This window comes from Triticum aestivum, chromosome 1D, assembly GCF_018294505.1.
Source record: "Triticum aestivum cultivar Chinese Spring chromosome 1D, IWGSC CS RefSeq v2.1, whole genome shotgun sequence".
Taxonomy (NCBI): domain Eukaryota; kingdom Viridiplantae; phylum Streptophyta; class Magnoliopsida; order Poales; family Poaceae; genus Triticum; species Triticum aestivum.
Genome location: NC_057796.1, coordinates 250,700,287 through 250,717,065, shown reverse-complemented (window position 1 = coordinate 250,717,065; position 16,779 = coordinate 250,700,287). Strand labels below are relative to the sequence as shown.

General features: G+C 47.4%; 1 pseudogene across 1 annotated transcript; it reads left to right on the top strand.

Moving 5' to 3' along the window:
- The first annotated feature begins 4,472 nt into the window (after window positions 1-4,472).
- On the top strand, window positions 4,473-9,179 carry LOC123181271 (disease resistance protein Pik-2-like; annotated as a pseudogene). The gene is made up of 2 exons (XR_006491613.1): window positions 4,473-6,294; window positions 6,793-9,179. The product of XR_006491613.1 is annotated as a disease resistance protein Pik-2-like (transcript).
- Window positions 9,180-16,779: the final 7,600 nt, after the last annotated feature.

Below are 16,779 nucleotides of genomic sequence, written 5' to 3'. Positions count from 1 at the left end.
CACGAGCGGTGTTGGAAGCATCAGTAGGATCTCCCGTAAGATGGGAGCAGGATCTCCTCCGCCATGGATTCCATAATTGTATCGTCAAGCGAACATGAAAATCCATAGACCATTCCCTATCTCGGGTGTATGTATGCACGCTGTGGAGAGATGTAGATGAGCAGGATATGAGTGCAGGTGGGGTGAGGATGTGAAGATGAACTGTTTAATTTAAAGACTTGAAGAGATTATTGATGGAGGGAAGGTGAAGGGAACCATCGGGGTAATAAGCGATGACACTAAGTTCAGTCCAGCGATAAGACGAAGGGGCGGAAGGAAATCATCAGTGGTTTCTCGCATATACAAACAGAATTGTAGGAGGCGAAAGGAAGGGCAATAATGGATGAGATTAAGCGTCGTGGAGAAAAACACGTGAGAGGAGAGGGTCTTGTGGAGACGATGATGCTTCGAGGAACGAAAAGATAAATAAAAACACTTAATGAGAAGTGGCCCAGTACAACTCATTCAAACTGCCTTTTGGTGAGAAGTGGCCTCGTACAGCCCAGCCGCAAGAAACCAACTGGCAGGAGAGGCAGCCAGAAAATTAACGTGCAGGACGGTTCGAGCAAAGGAGGATGCGGTGGTGCATGAGAGTGCATGAAAATAAGTGGGGGCATATAGGATGACGTGGATAGCTTGCATGTCAAGAGAAATAGGTTAGTGGGGATCAACTATTTAGGTATTATAGATTCACATCGTTCGGTCGTGCAAGTGAAAGGCAATTATGATGGTATATGATGGACTGATTGAGATAAGAAAAGCTGGTATGAACTCGACCTCTTTTGTTTTTGTAAATATGATGAGTTCATCGTTCTTGATTCAGCTTATTATGAATAAACATGTTTGCAATGACAATTAGAGATCATAGTTACTTATGCCATGCTTGATTAGCCATGAGTTGTAATGGTTTACCTTGCGTGCCAACATGCTATTGAAATGGTTATGATGTGGTATGATGGGGTGGTATCCTCCTTTGAATGATTTAAGTGACTTGACTTGGCACATGTTCACGCATGTAGTTGAAATAAATCAACATAGCCTTCACGATATTTATGTTCATGGTGGATTATATCCTACTCATGCTTGCATCCAATGTTTATTAATTTTAATGCATGTACATGGCTGTTGTCGCTCTCTAGTTGGTCGCTTCCCGGTCTTTTGCTAGCCTTCACTTGTACTAAGCAGGAATACTGCTTGTGCATCCAATCCCTTAAACCCCAAAGTTATTCCATATGAGTCCACTATACCTTCCTATATGCGGTATCTACCTGCCGTTCCAAGTAAATTTGTATGCGCCAAACTCTAAACCTTCAAATAAACATTCTGTTTTGTATGCTCGAATAGCTCATGTATCAACTAGGGCTGCCCTTATCTTCCATGTTAGGCGGGTTATTCTCAAGAGGAGTGGACTCCGCTCCTCACTCACGAGAAAATGGCTGGTCACCGGGATGCCCAGTCCCATGCTTTATGCAAACTAAATCAAAATTAATTGCAAACAAAACTCCCCCTAGGACCTGATGTTTGTTGGAGGCACTCGTTGTTTCGAGCAAGCCATGGATTGATGCTTGTTGGTGGAGGGGGAGTATAAACTTTACCATTCTGTTTGGGAACCGCCTATAATGTGTGTGGCATGGAAGATATCGCCATCTCTTATTTGTTATGTTGACAATGAAAGTATACCGCTCAAAATATTATTTATCTCTATTTCAAAACCGAGCTCTGGCACCTCTACAAATCCCTGCTTCCCTCTGCGAAGGGCCTATCTATTTACTTTTATGTTGAGTCATCACCCTCTTATTAAAAAGCACTAGCTGGAGAGCACAGCTATCATTTGCATTCATTACTGTTAATCTATATTGGGTATGACTATGACTGGATCTCTTTTACCATGAATTACAATGTCTAGTCAGTCCTTGATCTTTAAAGGTGCTCTGCATTTATGTTTTGCGGTCTCAGAAAGGGCTAGCGAGATACCATCTTGTTATATTATATTATGATTGTTTTGAGAAATTGTTGTCATCCGAGATTTATTATTATGGCTCGCTAGTTGATTATGCTATTGATATGAGTAAACATGAGACCTGAGAATTATTGAAAATGTGGTTAGTTATGATCTTTGCTGAAAACTTGAATGCTGGCTTGACATATTTACAACAACAAGAGCAAACAGAGTTTGTAAAAGTTTTTCTTTTTCTCTTTCAGTTTGTCAACTGAATTGCTTGAGGACAAGCAAGGGTTTAAGTTTGGGGGAGTTGATACGTCTCCGTCGTATCTACTTTTCCAAACACGTTTGCCCTTGTTTTGGACTCTAACTTGCATGATTTGAATGGAACTAACCCGGACTGACGTTGTTTTCAGCAGAATTGCCATGATGTTGTTTTATGTGCAGAAAACAAAAGTTCTCGGAATGACCTGAAACTCCACGAAATATCTTATAAAAATAATAAAAAATCCTCGCCAAAGATGAAGACCAGGGGGCCCACACCCTGTTCATGAGGGTGGGGGGCGCCCCCCCTAGGGCGCGCCCCCTACCTCGTGGGCCCCCTGGAGACCTTCCGCCGCCAACTCCAACTCTATATATTTGCTTTCGAGGAGAAAAAAATAGAGGAGAAGAAATCATCGCGTTTTACGATACGGAGCCGCCGCCAAGCCCTAAAACCTCTCGGGAGGGCTGATCTGGAGTCCGTTCGGGGCTCCGGAGAGGGGGATTCGTCGCCGTCGTCATCATCAACCATCCTCCATCACCAATTTCGTGATGCTCACCGCCGTGCGTGAGTAATTCCATCGTAGGCTTGCTGGACGGTGATGGGTTGGATGAGATCTATCATGTAATCGAGTTAGTTTTGTTAGGGTTTGATCCCTAGTATCCACTATGTTCTGAGATTGATGTTGCTATGACTTTGTTATGCTTAATGCTTGTCACTAGGGCCCGAGTGCCATGATTTCAGATCTGAACCTATTATGTTTTCATGAATATATGTGAGTTCTTGATCCTATCTTGCAAGTCTGTAGTCACCTACTATGTGTTATGATCCGGCAACCCCGAAGTGACAATAATCGGGACCACTCCCGGTGATAACCATAGTTTGAGGAGTTCATGTATTCACTAAGTGTTAATACTTTGTTCCGGTTATCTATTAAAAGGAGGCCTTAATATCCCTTAGTTTCCATTAGGACCCCGCTGCCACGGGAGGGTAGGACAAAAGATGTCATGCAAGTTCTTTTCCATAAGCACGTATGACTATATTCGGAATACATGCCTACATTACATTGATGAATTGGAGCTAGTTCTGTGTCACCCTATGTTATGACTGTTACATGATGAACCACATCCGGCATAATTATCCATCACCGATCCGATGCCTACGAGCTTTCCATATACTGGTTTACGCTTATTTACTTTCCCGTTGCTACTGTTACAATCACTACAAAATACCAAAAATATTACTTTTGCTTTCATTACTCTTTCGTTATCGCTACCATCACTATCATATTACTGTGCTACTAAACACTTTGCTGCAGATACTAAGTTTCCAGGTGTGGTTGAATTGACAACTCAGCTGCTAATACTTGAGAATATTCTTTGGCTCCCCTTGTGTCGAATCAATAAATTTGGGTTGAATACTCTACCCTCGAAAACTGTTGCGATCCCCTATACTTGTGGGTTATCAGCTGCCGCAGGAGACACCACTTGGGCGCCGCACCCGCGACGGCGCCCTCGTCATCATCAAGGGCGGCCACCCCTCTCCTTCTTCCTACTGCCTCGTCCGACCGAAGACCGAGCCGGGCTTGCTCCCCGTGAAGAAGGAGCACGAGGCCATGGCCGCCGCCGCCGAGACTGCCCTTAATTTGGCGAAGGCAGACTACGCCCGCGAGCAGATGGAGCGCCAGCGCCGAGCCTTCGAGAAGATCGCCGCTCGGCGCCGCGGACGCGAGGAGGGCGGCGTCGTCATCCTCGACAGCGACAGGGATGCAGCAGGGACGGCGGCGGCACCCAGCACGGGGGCGATGATGACGGCGACGGCGGCGGCGGCGGCGACTACACCCGGTTCTGCAGGCTCCTCGGCATGTAGAAGGCGGGAGGCGACGGTGGCTGGGTGTAGTTGTCGTTTTTAGTTTGTGTTTTTAAGTTTTTGTACAAATGCCTAGTTTGGATGAAATTGTGTCGTGTTTGGCCGATTTTATGTTTAAAAAAAGGCGTCTGGGGCGGTGGCTGAAAACCCGATCGGCCTCATGTCAAAATAATCGTCGATTCGTCCGCAGATGGTGCTATCTCACGCTTTTATGGGACCGAACGGCTGGAGATGCTCTCATTGGTTGCTGTTAGGGGCGCCCTGCCGCTGGGGCCAGCACGTTTAGGCCAGTAACACGCATACCGGCCGGCTCATGTACCAGCGTGCCGTGCCAGGCCCATTTAACCTGTCCGTGCCGGGCCGGCTCTTAGGGTTCACATCATGCGTTCTCACCCTCGCGTGAGTCAACTCACCGGATCCCTAGAGAGAGAAAAGCCCTAGGACCCCCCCGTCCTTTCTCCTGTCTCCATTTTCTTTAGCGGCGGCGGCGGCGGCGGCCGATTGATTCCCGCGCGGCGCAGCAGCGGTGGATCGAATCCTGGAGGCGCTTCTCCTGCGCAGAGGATTACAGCGCAAATCATTGGCTGCTTGCGACGCGAGCGGCTGGCGGAATCAGGGGCCAGGGAGGAGCGGTAGCAGCGACGGCTTGATCTTGGTGCGCTTCCAAGTCACGGCAAGCAGCGAAGGTTCTGTTCGTTCTTCTCCCCAAATCAAGGGAATATACCAGGCTTGTTTTGATAGGCGGCGGCTACACCTGGGCAGCGCGAGTCCGCCGCAGAGGCTTACAGCGCGAATCATTGGCTGCTTGCGACGGGAGCGACTGGCGGAATCAGGGTCCGGGGAGGAGCGGCAAGCAGCGGCAGCAGTGACGGCTTGATATTGGTGCGCGTCCACCTCACTGCAAACAATAAGGTTCTGTTCGTTCTTCTCCCCTAATCAAGGCTCGCAAGCAACACCATCTGTACGAGGCTGGTTTTGGTCAGCGGCGGCTACTCCTGGGACGGCCGAGAGACACACACAAAGATGAACTCAGTGACAGAGAGCGGATTGAACTCAGTTACAGAGAGTGGATTGAACTCCCGATGACAGAAAGCCGATTGAACTCAGTGACAGAGAGCGGATTGAACTCAGTGACAGAGAGCGGATTGAACTCAGTTACAGAGAGTGGATTGAACTCGGTGACAGAAAGCCGATTGAACTCAGTAAGAGAGAGAGGATTCTTCAGTTTGGTGGATGAACCTATGGTGACAGGATCGATCGACTCCCTGCTCGCTAAGCTCAACTTCACCACCAAACTGAAGAAGAGGCGTGCCAAAGTAATGAAAGAACTATATCAAGATGTGTTGAAACTAAAGAAAGGTTTCGACAATCTTGGCGGGGGCCGGGTGATGGATCCATGTGCCCTATTGTGGACGCAGTTTGCTAGAGATCTGGTCTTTGACATTGAAGAGTGGGTTGATGCGAAGCCGGGTTCCGCAAATTCATCAAAGAGAGAGTTAATTGATCTGTTCAAGCACCGGATCCATAATGTGTGTGAGGAGTTCACGTGGTGCGACCTTCTCGGTCCTACCGAAGATCAGTTCAAGCTTATCCATGATTTGCATAAAGATTTGGAGAGCCTTAAGAAAGATCTCCCCTATAAGTTTGGCCCACCGGTGAATCCTGAGCAGTCAGTGTGGATGGATCAAACATGTGAGCTGGTCAGCAAGGTGGAAACTTTGGTCCATCAAAAGCCAATAAAGGACATGGATGAATCATGGGAAAAACTAATACAGGAATACAAGGCCAAAATACAACAAACACGTGATACACCCAGTACAGCCCCCATTTGCTGTCCACTGCTTTCTGAGGAGAAAACCCACAACCTCATTGGTCTCAAAGGACCAAGTAGTAAGCTTCTCATGCATCTGACTTCCTCGCAGGCAAGGCTAAAGCTGGTGTCTGTCGTCGGAATGGAAGGCCTTGGTAAGACTACTCTTGCCAAGGAGGTATATGCAAAGCTTCAAAGCAAGTTCGAGTGCCGATCTTTTGTTACTGTTGGCAAAAACGCGTATCTAACTGCCACTCTACTGGATATACTTCATCAAGTAAAGCCACAGGGTACTATTCCTCGCAATGGCCCGGGAGCTCCTGAAATTAACCAAGTCGTAACCGAGCTCAGGGAATACCTCGTCACAAAGAGGTATTTCTTGTTTACATTGTCATACTGTAGATAGACATGTTATTGGGCTTTCATGTAGCAAGACAATGCAAAAGAGCATCACCGAATGTAGACTGAGGCTGTTGACTAGATGTATTCATTTTGTTCTTTCTATTAATTTTAATCTGAAATCACATCGAATTAATGACGGTTAATGTTATTTGATGCTTCACAAGATAATTATGATAAAAGATCAATCTTTTAGCAGTTTTTATCTCTGTTTTTGTTGTATTTTGTCAACCCTTATATCCATGCAGACCGAACAATCATTTTTTTTTGCAGCTTTTCTGTTTAGCAGTATCAGCATATCAGAGACACTTTTAATGTATCGGTAACCAATAGAGCCATTGGTAGGATCTAACTGACTTGGAATTATTGAGTAGATAAATAAAAACAGAACCAACTTGCTATAATGTCATCTGTTTAAATTGATCTTCTTTTAGCTGATAACGCTAACTTTGTTCCTTTAATATATGTCAGCTATTTCATCTTAATTGATGACATTTGGAGCATCCGGGTATGGGATATTCTTAATTGTGCTTTGCCTGAGGATGATCTTGGAAGTAGAGTATTGATCACAACTTGCATCAGCAATGTTGCCAAATGTTGTTCTATGCGCCCCGTTGATGCCATCCACCAGATGGAGCCTCTTAGCGAGGAAGACTCAAAGACATTATTTCATGAGGAGGTAAAAAGGCCCGCTGCAAATGAGTTGTTGAAAATGTGCGGTGGCATGCCATTGGCAGTAATTGTTGCAGCCGGCAGGAAATCTGCAGGACTAGCTGAGTCAGAGATCGGTGAGCGATGTATCCTTTCGACATCAGACCAATATTCCACATCAGATGGGATGAGAATGATATTGCAAATGAGCTATGATGAACTGCCTGCTCCCTTGAAGTCTTGTCTTCTATACCTTTGTGTTTTCCCAGAATATTATACCATCAAGAAAGAGCGTTTGATATGGCTGTGGATCGCTGAGGGATTTATCTTAGGAAGATGTGAAGAAAGCTTGTGGAGGACAGGAGAAATCTCAAATCTATTTCAACGAGCTCATCAGTAGGGGGCTGATTCAGCCAGTGTTTGGCTACGAAGATGGCCAGGCTGTGGCGTGTACGGTGCATGGTGTGATCCTTGAGTTCATCAAATCTTTGTCTAGGAAATACAAGTTTGCTACGACGGGTGCAGACTTGAGGTCTGGAGTATGTCCTTGGTACCCAATTCGCCATTTCTCAGTCGATTACTGCAGTAAGCAAGATGAAGTGAACACATTGGACTTAAGAACCCTGCACCTTTCTAGCATGCGGACCCTCCAAGTCTTTGGGCCTGTTGGATGGACAACTCTCCGCACAGGTTCTAAGGTTATGAAAGGGAAGGCTGTTGCGGGGGATACTGAGGGGATCCCTCTTCTGTCAACCTTCAAAAATTTACGGGTACTCGATCTGGAAGATAATGACAATTTGAGAAGCCACCATCTGAAAGGCATTGGAGGGTTGGTTCTGCTAAGGTACCTGGGGCTTAGAGGGTCTGCTATCTGTGCATTACCAGACGAAATAGGAAAGCTGGAGCACTTGGAGACGCTAGATGTCAGGCACACTAACCTGAGAAATCTGCCTGCATCTATAGTTGGATTGGAAAGGTTGGTATGCCTACTGATTGAAGATGCCGTGGAGATGCTGGGCAATATCCTTGTAATGCAAGGACTACAAGAAGTATCAACGATCAGGGTCGACAACATCGAGTCACTCCATGAGGTGGTGGAGCTGCTGGCTCGGTCGGAGAGGCTGAGCATCCTTGGCTTGAGCTTTGACGGACTAAGCCCATCTCTGGACAGTGCACGTGCATTCACCGATTTATTGAGGGCGGTTGGACAGTCTAAACTTCGGTCCCTATCTCTGCATTGTCTTCATGGTGACTGGATTGGCCTACTGGACTCGAGACCATACCAGCTGCGAAGATTTGAGGTGTCTATACCTGTTCCAGTCTTGGAAAGTACTGTATTTATTATTCCCTGCTGTATCACCCACTTGAATATTGAAGTGGCTCAGTTGGGAGAGGAAGGTCTCATTGTGATCGCGTCCATGCCCCAGCTTGTCCTTCTCAAATTAGCATCTTCAGGACCTGCTGCTGCCATGATGGACACGGACACATCCTTACGAAAACAGAGAAGAAGAGCGAGAATTCGGAGCGGAGCCTTTCTGTGTCTTAAGGTGTTCTGGTTCACATGCAAGGCTGGTGGGAATGAGGTGCAGTTTGATCCAGGAGCCATGCCACAGCTGCAGGGGCTGCGGCTCCACTTCAACACTCTAGAGACGCTGTCCCTTTATGGAGATTTTGATTTTGGCATTGAGCATCTCTCTAGTCTCAACAGAATCCATGTGACCTTCACATGTGAGGATACTGCCGCTCCAGAGGTGGTGCATGCAGAGGCTGCCATCAAACAGCAAGTATCTCAGATCTCCTCCGCCAACACACCAACAATAGAGTTCAGCAGAGAGAAACCCAGGATGCTCGAGGAGAAAAAGAAGACGGTGGCCATGATCACCCAGAAAAGTAGCTTCAGTAGATGGTTGAGGGGAAAAAGGAGAGGATAGGCCCGCTTACAGAGAAGGAACACGATCACTCTGCACGAAATGATGATTGTATTTCTGGTTAAGCAAGTGGCGAAATATCAACCGTTGAGGTGACGACTCCCAACTTTGCTTTGCCTGTTTTGTTTGTGAGCTTTACAATTTGTAGGTGTCTTTTCCCATTGTGTGCAAAGTTATTTCCAGCTGACATGATGGTGCATGATTGATGGACCAACTCATGGTAATACTATAGTATAACTCTATGCAAGCGTAAACTTTTTAACAAATGGTATTATGGTATGTAGCACCTGCGTTTTGCCCTGATGGTACTCCCTCCGTTCCTAAATACAAGTCTTTTTTAGACATATTTTAGAGTGTAGATTCACTCATTTTGCTCCGTATGTAGTCACTTGTTAAAATATCTATATAAAGACTTATATTTGGGAACGGAGGGATTGGTCGGAGACTGCGTCTTTCAAAGTTTTGTGTCTTCTTTGATACATGCCAGTACAAAGTTTTAGTTTTGAAATATGCCACAAGGTACGTCGAGAATGAACTCCACTTCAGTGGATCAATAGAACAGTCTGCTGGTTGTGGGCGCGTTTAGTACGGACGTAACAACATGCAAGGATACTCAGCATGAAACAGTCGCATACGGTCATAGGCGATGGAATATGACGACGCGATAACGGAAGTCTGTGTATATGTATTGTTGGTACAGGAACCGGAACCACGTGCGGGCAAACGTTCCGGCGATATTCGTTACGATTAAGTTTGCTTCCAACGTTGCCCTCAAACACAAGTTTGCATCCAACGATTCAGTTTGCTTCCAGCTACGTGGTTCCGTTTAGGAGAGCCTCCAAGACGATTTGTTTACTTCACAGATTTAATTCTTCACATGCTCTGCGTTTGAGCAACACATATTTGCTAACATGAAGTCAACTAGAAAATTAACTTCCACCTAAACTTAAATTGGTTTCCATTGTAGCCAATACATTGTTTCGAAACAAAAAGACATCTTCCATCCAACAAAAGGCTAATACAATTACAACAATACAAATTAGTTACACTATAAAACAAAAGAAGATACAAGATCCACGGCTAAGGGCATCTCTAACGCCGACCTTTAAACCGCCCGCAAGCGTTTGGACCGCGCGGTCCTGACGTGTTGTGCCATCCAACGCGGGCTGTATCGGTCTGGACGCAATTTATCTTGCAAAACTGGAGATAAACGTTGGGGGGCTTTCGGGTGTTCGGACAACAACCACGCCTGCTTATGACCACTCTGGCCCACCTAAAACATTTTTCCTCACCAGCGCGTGTTCTCGCTCAATGCTAGCTGCCCGCATTCATGTCGCTGTAGAGCAGCCGCTACACTTTGAAGCCGGTCCAGAGCAAACACGCCTCCTCGCCGCATTCAAACGTCTCCATTAAACCCACGCGTGTGCGAGAAACCTACTCCGGCCACACATCCCTTCACGAGCTGGTTGACATTAATCACAACGCTGAGCTGGCTCCTCCCGTCAGTCGGCTACGCCGGGCAATAATCGCACCACTCCACCCTCCCCATCTCCTCCTTTCACCATTTTCTTCATCCTTTCGATGGCATCTGACGAGCAGGAAGAGCAGTTCATCGGCATAAAAGCCGACTTGGTGGCTAGCCGAGCCCGCCGGATACGAGCCACACAACTCGCTGCTCCACCTCCCTCGCCTAGCCCGATGGAGCAAGTTGTCACTCCAAGCCGGAGCGTGGTTCAACAACTCGCCGCTCCAAGCCAGCTCGCGAAGGAGTGGCGAGTTGCCCCAGGCAGGAACGCGGGGAGAACGACGGAACGGTCATCGTGGCTGCCATGGACGAGGCCAGACGCTGTGCCATCAGCCATCAACATTGGCGGAACAATGCTTAGTCGGTGGAGAAAGACACGGAGATCGACGAGTCGGTGGCCAGTGCGTTCGCGCACGCTGCCGTCGCCAATATCGAGGAAAAGTAGAACACGGGAGGCCGCCGCCGTTGCTTGGGTCGTAGGAAGGCTACCGCCAGCGCGTCACCAGCTTCCACAGCTGGTGACTTGTCCGGTTCAGCGAAGACAGAAAGCGCAAGTTTACTCCCAGAGGGGGGATGAATGAGAGATTTTTAGAAATTCATCAAACTCTGATGAATTTGACGAAGATCATAGTGAAGAAATAGAAACGCGAGCGAACTAAGTCACCACAGGAATGAAAAGCATGCATACAAGATACATACAGACGAAGAACATGCAATCATATAGTCATACAAGCATGAGGAAGATGAGCCGAAGAAATAGTATACAACATGATGAAAGTCTTCAGTTCAAGTTCTTCAAAGAGTAGATCACAAATTCTTCAACAACGGAATAAAGTAATAAAGGGTGAGGAATTTGAAACCAGGTTGGCTCGGTGAAAACACAACGATTTGGTAGACCAGTTCTAGTTGCTGTATCAACTGTACGTCTAGTTGAGGCGGCCGAGGCGAACTCGGAGGACACGCAGTCCTCGCCGTATTCCTCTTGAGCTAAGGTCACTTAGACCTCGCCCAATCACTCGTGGTAAGTATTCAAGATAGACTAACAAAACCTTCAGAAACTTGTTTACCGGCACACCACAGTGACTCTTGGTGTGCTCAGAACATGACGCCTAACCGTCTGGAAGAATGACAGTCTTCAAGGTAAAAGGCATCGGATCACACAGATCAATCTCTCCAGTGATGCTCAATTACTTTGGCTCTGGGGTTTTCCTTAGGATTCTCTCAAAGTCGTCGGAGGATGGGTTGCTCTCAAATGACAAGTGTCAAGTTCTCTCGAAGCAGCCAACAACAAGTGGTTCTAGAGGGCGGCTATTTATAGCCAGGGGCAACTCGACATGAATTGTCATAAATGCCCTTCTCTGATTCGACCATTTTCGAGATAAGGATCCACTCGACAGCTGGCCCGCGACGCAGCGACATCGGAATTTGAACTCTCAAATTCGTCGGGGCACTCAATTTCCTCACCCTTAGGCAGATCGCACTGGTGAAATCCTAACTCCTCAGCGTGACCAAATTCGTCAGCGACGAGATGAACTTCGTCACTGTCGCGAGCAAATGCGTCAGCTGTTCTTGAGATTTCCAAAGGCTTCACTTGGAGCGGCTTGAGTATGTATAGGTTTGAGCATCACTTTGGAAAAGTAAACTATGATTCACCTAGACCCCCTTTAACAATACGATTTTTCCTATGACTCAAATAAGAAGAAAGAAACTACGAAAACATAAGGCGTGTACCATGAAAAAAGGCGTGTACTCCGTGGATCTGTTGGGTGTGGTATTGATGCTCCAAGTACAGAAGGTAACTCTTCCACCCAACAACCCGGCGTCCGCTGCAAAGGAACTATAAGCCGGAGTTTGATGCCTCTCAAGATTTCTTGATTGGCTCGCTCCGCTTGACCATTAGACTGGGGGTGAGTTACTGATGATACGTCAAGCCGGATGTGCTCACGTTGACAGAACTCCTTCATAGCACCTTTGGACAGATTGGTACCATTATCAGTTATAATGATGTGTGGAAAACCAAACCGGAAAATCACCTTCTTGAGGAATTGAACCGCCGTAGCTGCATCACACTTACTGACTGGCTCTGCCTCCACCCACTTGGTGAACTTATCAACCGCCACCAAAAGGTGGGTCTTCTTGTCCTTGGATCTCTTAAAGGGCCCAACCATATCCAGCCCCCAAGTCACAAACGGCCAAGTGATTGGAATCATCCTCAATTCCTGGGCCGGAACATGAGCTCGGCGTGAAAATTTCTGACAGCCGTCGCACTTTTTCACCAAGTCTTCCGCATCAGCATGGGCCGTAAGCCAATAGAAGCCAAGACGAAAAGCTTTAGCTACCAGTGACTTTGAACTGGCGTGATGACCACAATCCTCTTCATGGATCTCACGCAAAATTTCGCGGCCTTCTTGAGGAGACACGCAACGCTGAAACGCCCCTGTTACACTGCAATGATGTAACTCACCATTGACAATAGTCATGGACTTTGATCGCCGGATTATCTGCCTGGCCAAGGTTTCATCCTCTGGTAACTCTCCTCGGTTCATATACGCCAAATATGGGATCTTCCAATCCAGGATAACATGAAGAGCTGCCACCAATTGAGCCTCCGGATCAGGAACAGCCAAATCCTCTTCTGTAGGGAGCTTGACGGACGGATTATGCAGCACATCCAGGAACACATTGGGTGGAACCGGTTTACGTTGGGAACCCAAACGGCTTAAAGCGTCCGCCGCTTCATTCTTCCGCCGGTCCACATGATCGACCTGATAACCTTTGAAATGACCTGCAACAATATCCACCTCTCGACGATATGCTGCCATGAGTGGGTCCTTGGAATCCCAAGTACCAGATACTTGTTGAGCCACCAGGTCCGAGTCACCGAAGCATTTAACTCGGCTTAGGTTCATCTCTTTAGCCATCCGAAGACCATGGAGTAAAGTCTCATATTCAGCTGCATTGTTAGTGCAAGGGAACATTAAACGGAGAACATAACCAAACTTATCACCTCGTGGGGAAGTTAATACGACTCCAGCCCCCGAGCCCTCCAATTGCTTGGACCCATCAAAATAAATAGTCCAATAAGTATGATCCGGCTTCTCTTCTGGCGCCTGTAACTCTGTCCAGTCATTGATGAAGTCCACAAGTGCCTGAGATTTGACCGCCGTCCGGGGCACATATTTTAACCCGTGAGGCCCAAGCTCAATAGCCCACTTGGCAACCCGACCAGTTGCTTCCCTGTTCTGGATTATATCTCCCAAAGGAGCAGAACTGATCACCGTGATGGGATGACCCTGGAAATATTGCTTAAGCTTCCGGCTCGCCATGAAAACTCCATGCACCAGCTTCTGCCAATGTGGGTACCTCTGCTTGGACTCAATAAGTACCTCACTGATATAATAAACCGGCCGTTGAACCGAATACTCCTTTCCGGCCTCCTTGCGCTCCACCACAATAGTCACGCTAACGGCCCGGGCGTTAGCAGCCACATATAACAACAATGACTCTTTATCAACAGGAGCAGCAAGGACCGACGGATTAGCCAGCTGCCGCTTTAAGTCCCCAAACGCTTCATTGGCGGCGTCACTGTCACGCCCAAGATGCGACCCTATCCTAAAGGAACTCGAAGGTCCCACCAAGGATAGAAGCGCATCTTGAAGACGCTTTTGCAAGGTGGATATCATTACATCAACATTACATAATAGATGGGGGTACATACAAGGCATACAAATGCCGCAAGAATACATCAACAGCACACACAAGATCAACATCCGACTACGGATGAAACACAAACAGGAACTCAAACGACATCCACCCTGCTAGCCTAGGCTGCCGACCTGGAACCTATCCCCTGATCGAAGAAGCAGAAGAACTCCAAAAGAAGTAAACATCGCTCTCGCGTCATGATCGTCGCAAAACCTGTACCTGCAACTGTTGTTGTAGTAATATGTGAGCCACGAGGACTCAACAATCCCATTACCATGGGTATCAAGACTAGCAAAGCTTAAAGGGTAAGGAAGGGGTAAAGTGGTGAGGTTGCAGCAGCGACTAAGCATGTATGGTGGCTAACTTTACGAATACAAGAGCGAGAAGAGGAGCTGAACAAGCGGACGTCAACTAGTAATGATCAAGAAGTGATCCTGAACTCCTACTTACGTCAAACATAACCCAAAAACCGTGTTCTCCTCTCGAACAACCCCGAAAAGAGACAATCACGGTTACGCACGCGGTTGGTGTATTTTAGAAGAGTTTACTTCAAGTTTACTACAACCGGATATCAACAAATTCCCATCTGCCACATAACCGCGGGCACGGCTTTCGAAAGTTCAAAACCCTGCAGGGGTGTCCCAACTTAGCCCATGATAAGCTCTCACGATCAACGAAGGATATTCCTTCTCCCGGGAAGATCCGATCAGTCTCGGAATCCCGGTTACAAGACATTTCGACAATGGTAAAACAAGACCAGCAAAACCGCCCGATGCGCCGACATCCCGATAGGAGCTGCACATATCTCGTTCTCAGGGCAACACCGGATGAGCACTATGCGCCGACATCCCGATAGGAGCTGCACATATCTCGTTCTCAGGGCAACACCGGATGAGCACTACGTACAACTAAAACCATACCTCAAGTTTCCCCGAGGGGGCGCTGCAAGTGGCTCTAGTTCGGACCAACACTTAGAGAAGCATTGCCCCCCCGGGGGGGGGGGGGGGGTTAAAATAAAGATGACCCTCGGGTTGGCCGACCCAAGGGAAGGGTAATAGGTTGTTAGGCAAATGTAAAACCAAGGTTGGGCCTTGCTAGAGGAGTTTTATTCAAGGCGAACTGTCAAGGGGTTCCCATAACACCCAACTGCGTTAGGGATGCAAAATCTGGGAACATAATACCGATATGACGGAAACTAGGGCGGCAAGAGTGGAACAAAACACCAGGCATAAGGCCGAGCCTTCCACCCTTTACCAAGTGTCGTGGAATTGTCACGGCAGATGTCCTCTTGCAAGGACTTAGTCGTGGAGCCATCGCAACTAGGAAGCTTAAAGAGGTTAATCGGGACAAAGGACACGAGAGAGTTATACTAGCTCGGCCCCTTACGGTGAAGGTAAGGCCTACGTCTAGTTGGGTTGGTATTACTGAGGTTTCGATGACCAGGGAGCGAGATACGCTATGCCCGGCTCTCGATGAGTTGTTTCTTGCCCTAAGCCGCCAGCGGGTCATCCCCTTATATACACGGGTTGACGCCCTGCGGCCTACAGAGTCCCGGCCGGCTCATAGACAGTGTCCGTCTCGGTGACTAGTTAATTCTACCTTATGATACAAGTCATGCCATCATGGCGGTTTACCACTACGGGCCTTAAGTCGCCTGTGGGCTTTAGACCCTTTATTGAACCGCCATCTTCAGGTCTTGATCTTGGGCTTCTTCTGATGATTCCTTCTTTGCGTAACCCGCCCCCCTTACGGGCGGCTTACACAAATAGTTATATCCCCAACATTAGGCCCCAGATTGATTTGAACCGGTTCATGTCAATCTCAAAATTCCTTAAGACACAAGCCTTCAGTCTTCTGTCTGTGCAGAAGTTTTAACCCGCCATGACGTCATCTTCTGGATCTGCATTAACCCGTCGTGACGTCATCTTCAATTAATTTTATATTTTATTCCGTCATATCCTCCAACAGATCTTTGCCTTTACTGACCATTTCGAAAACCGAGGCATCAGGGCCGCTGGATAATGATGTTTGGTCTCCTCGTTTTTTGCGCCGTCTCAATCGGCCTTTCCTTATAAATAGGTGCGACCTAGGTCTTTCCCATTCTCCTTCTTCGGTCGTCTTCCTCCTCGCACTCCTTCTCTTCTGCTCGAGCTCCGCCGCCGCCGCCGTCGAGCCCCTCGTCTTCACCGACTCTGGCCGCGCATCAACCTGAATCTGACCAGAGATCAACGGCGAACCTCCGCAGCTCGTCCACATCCGTGAGTTACTTTCTTTCCCTTTCTTAGATCTGCATTGGAACTTCTTTGAGTTCGTCGGTGTTCATCGCCGCCCGCTGCAAACCCTTGATAGTTTTTATTTTCGATGCCCCTTTTTAATCTTTAGCCGGTTAGAACTACTGCGGTGGCTGTTCGTACCTATCTTGAATAGAAACAGATCTCATTTCCCTTGTTTGAAGGCCCTCTTCGAATGTATGAGCTTCTCTGCACTGTTTTTAGGTCTAGAAATTTTTCTTTTCAGAGCGACCGTTTGATCCAAAATAATAACTGCAACTTGTGAAACCTGTTTGTTCCACACTTAGCCAAAAAATTACATCTGTTGAAGCTGTTTAGCCATAGTAGTCCATGTGACCGGTTTAAGACAACTCCGGTT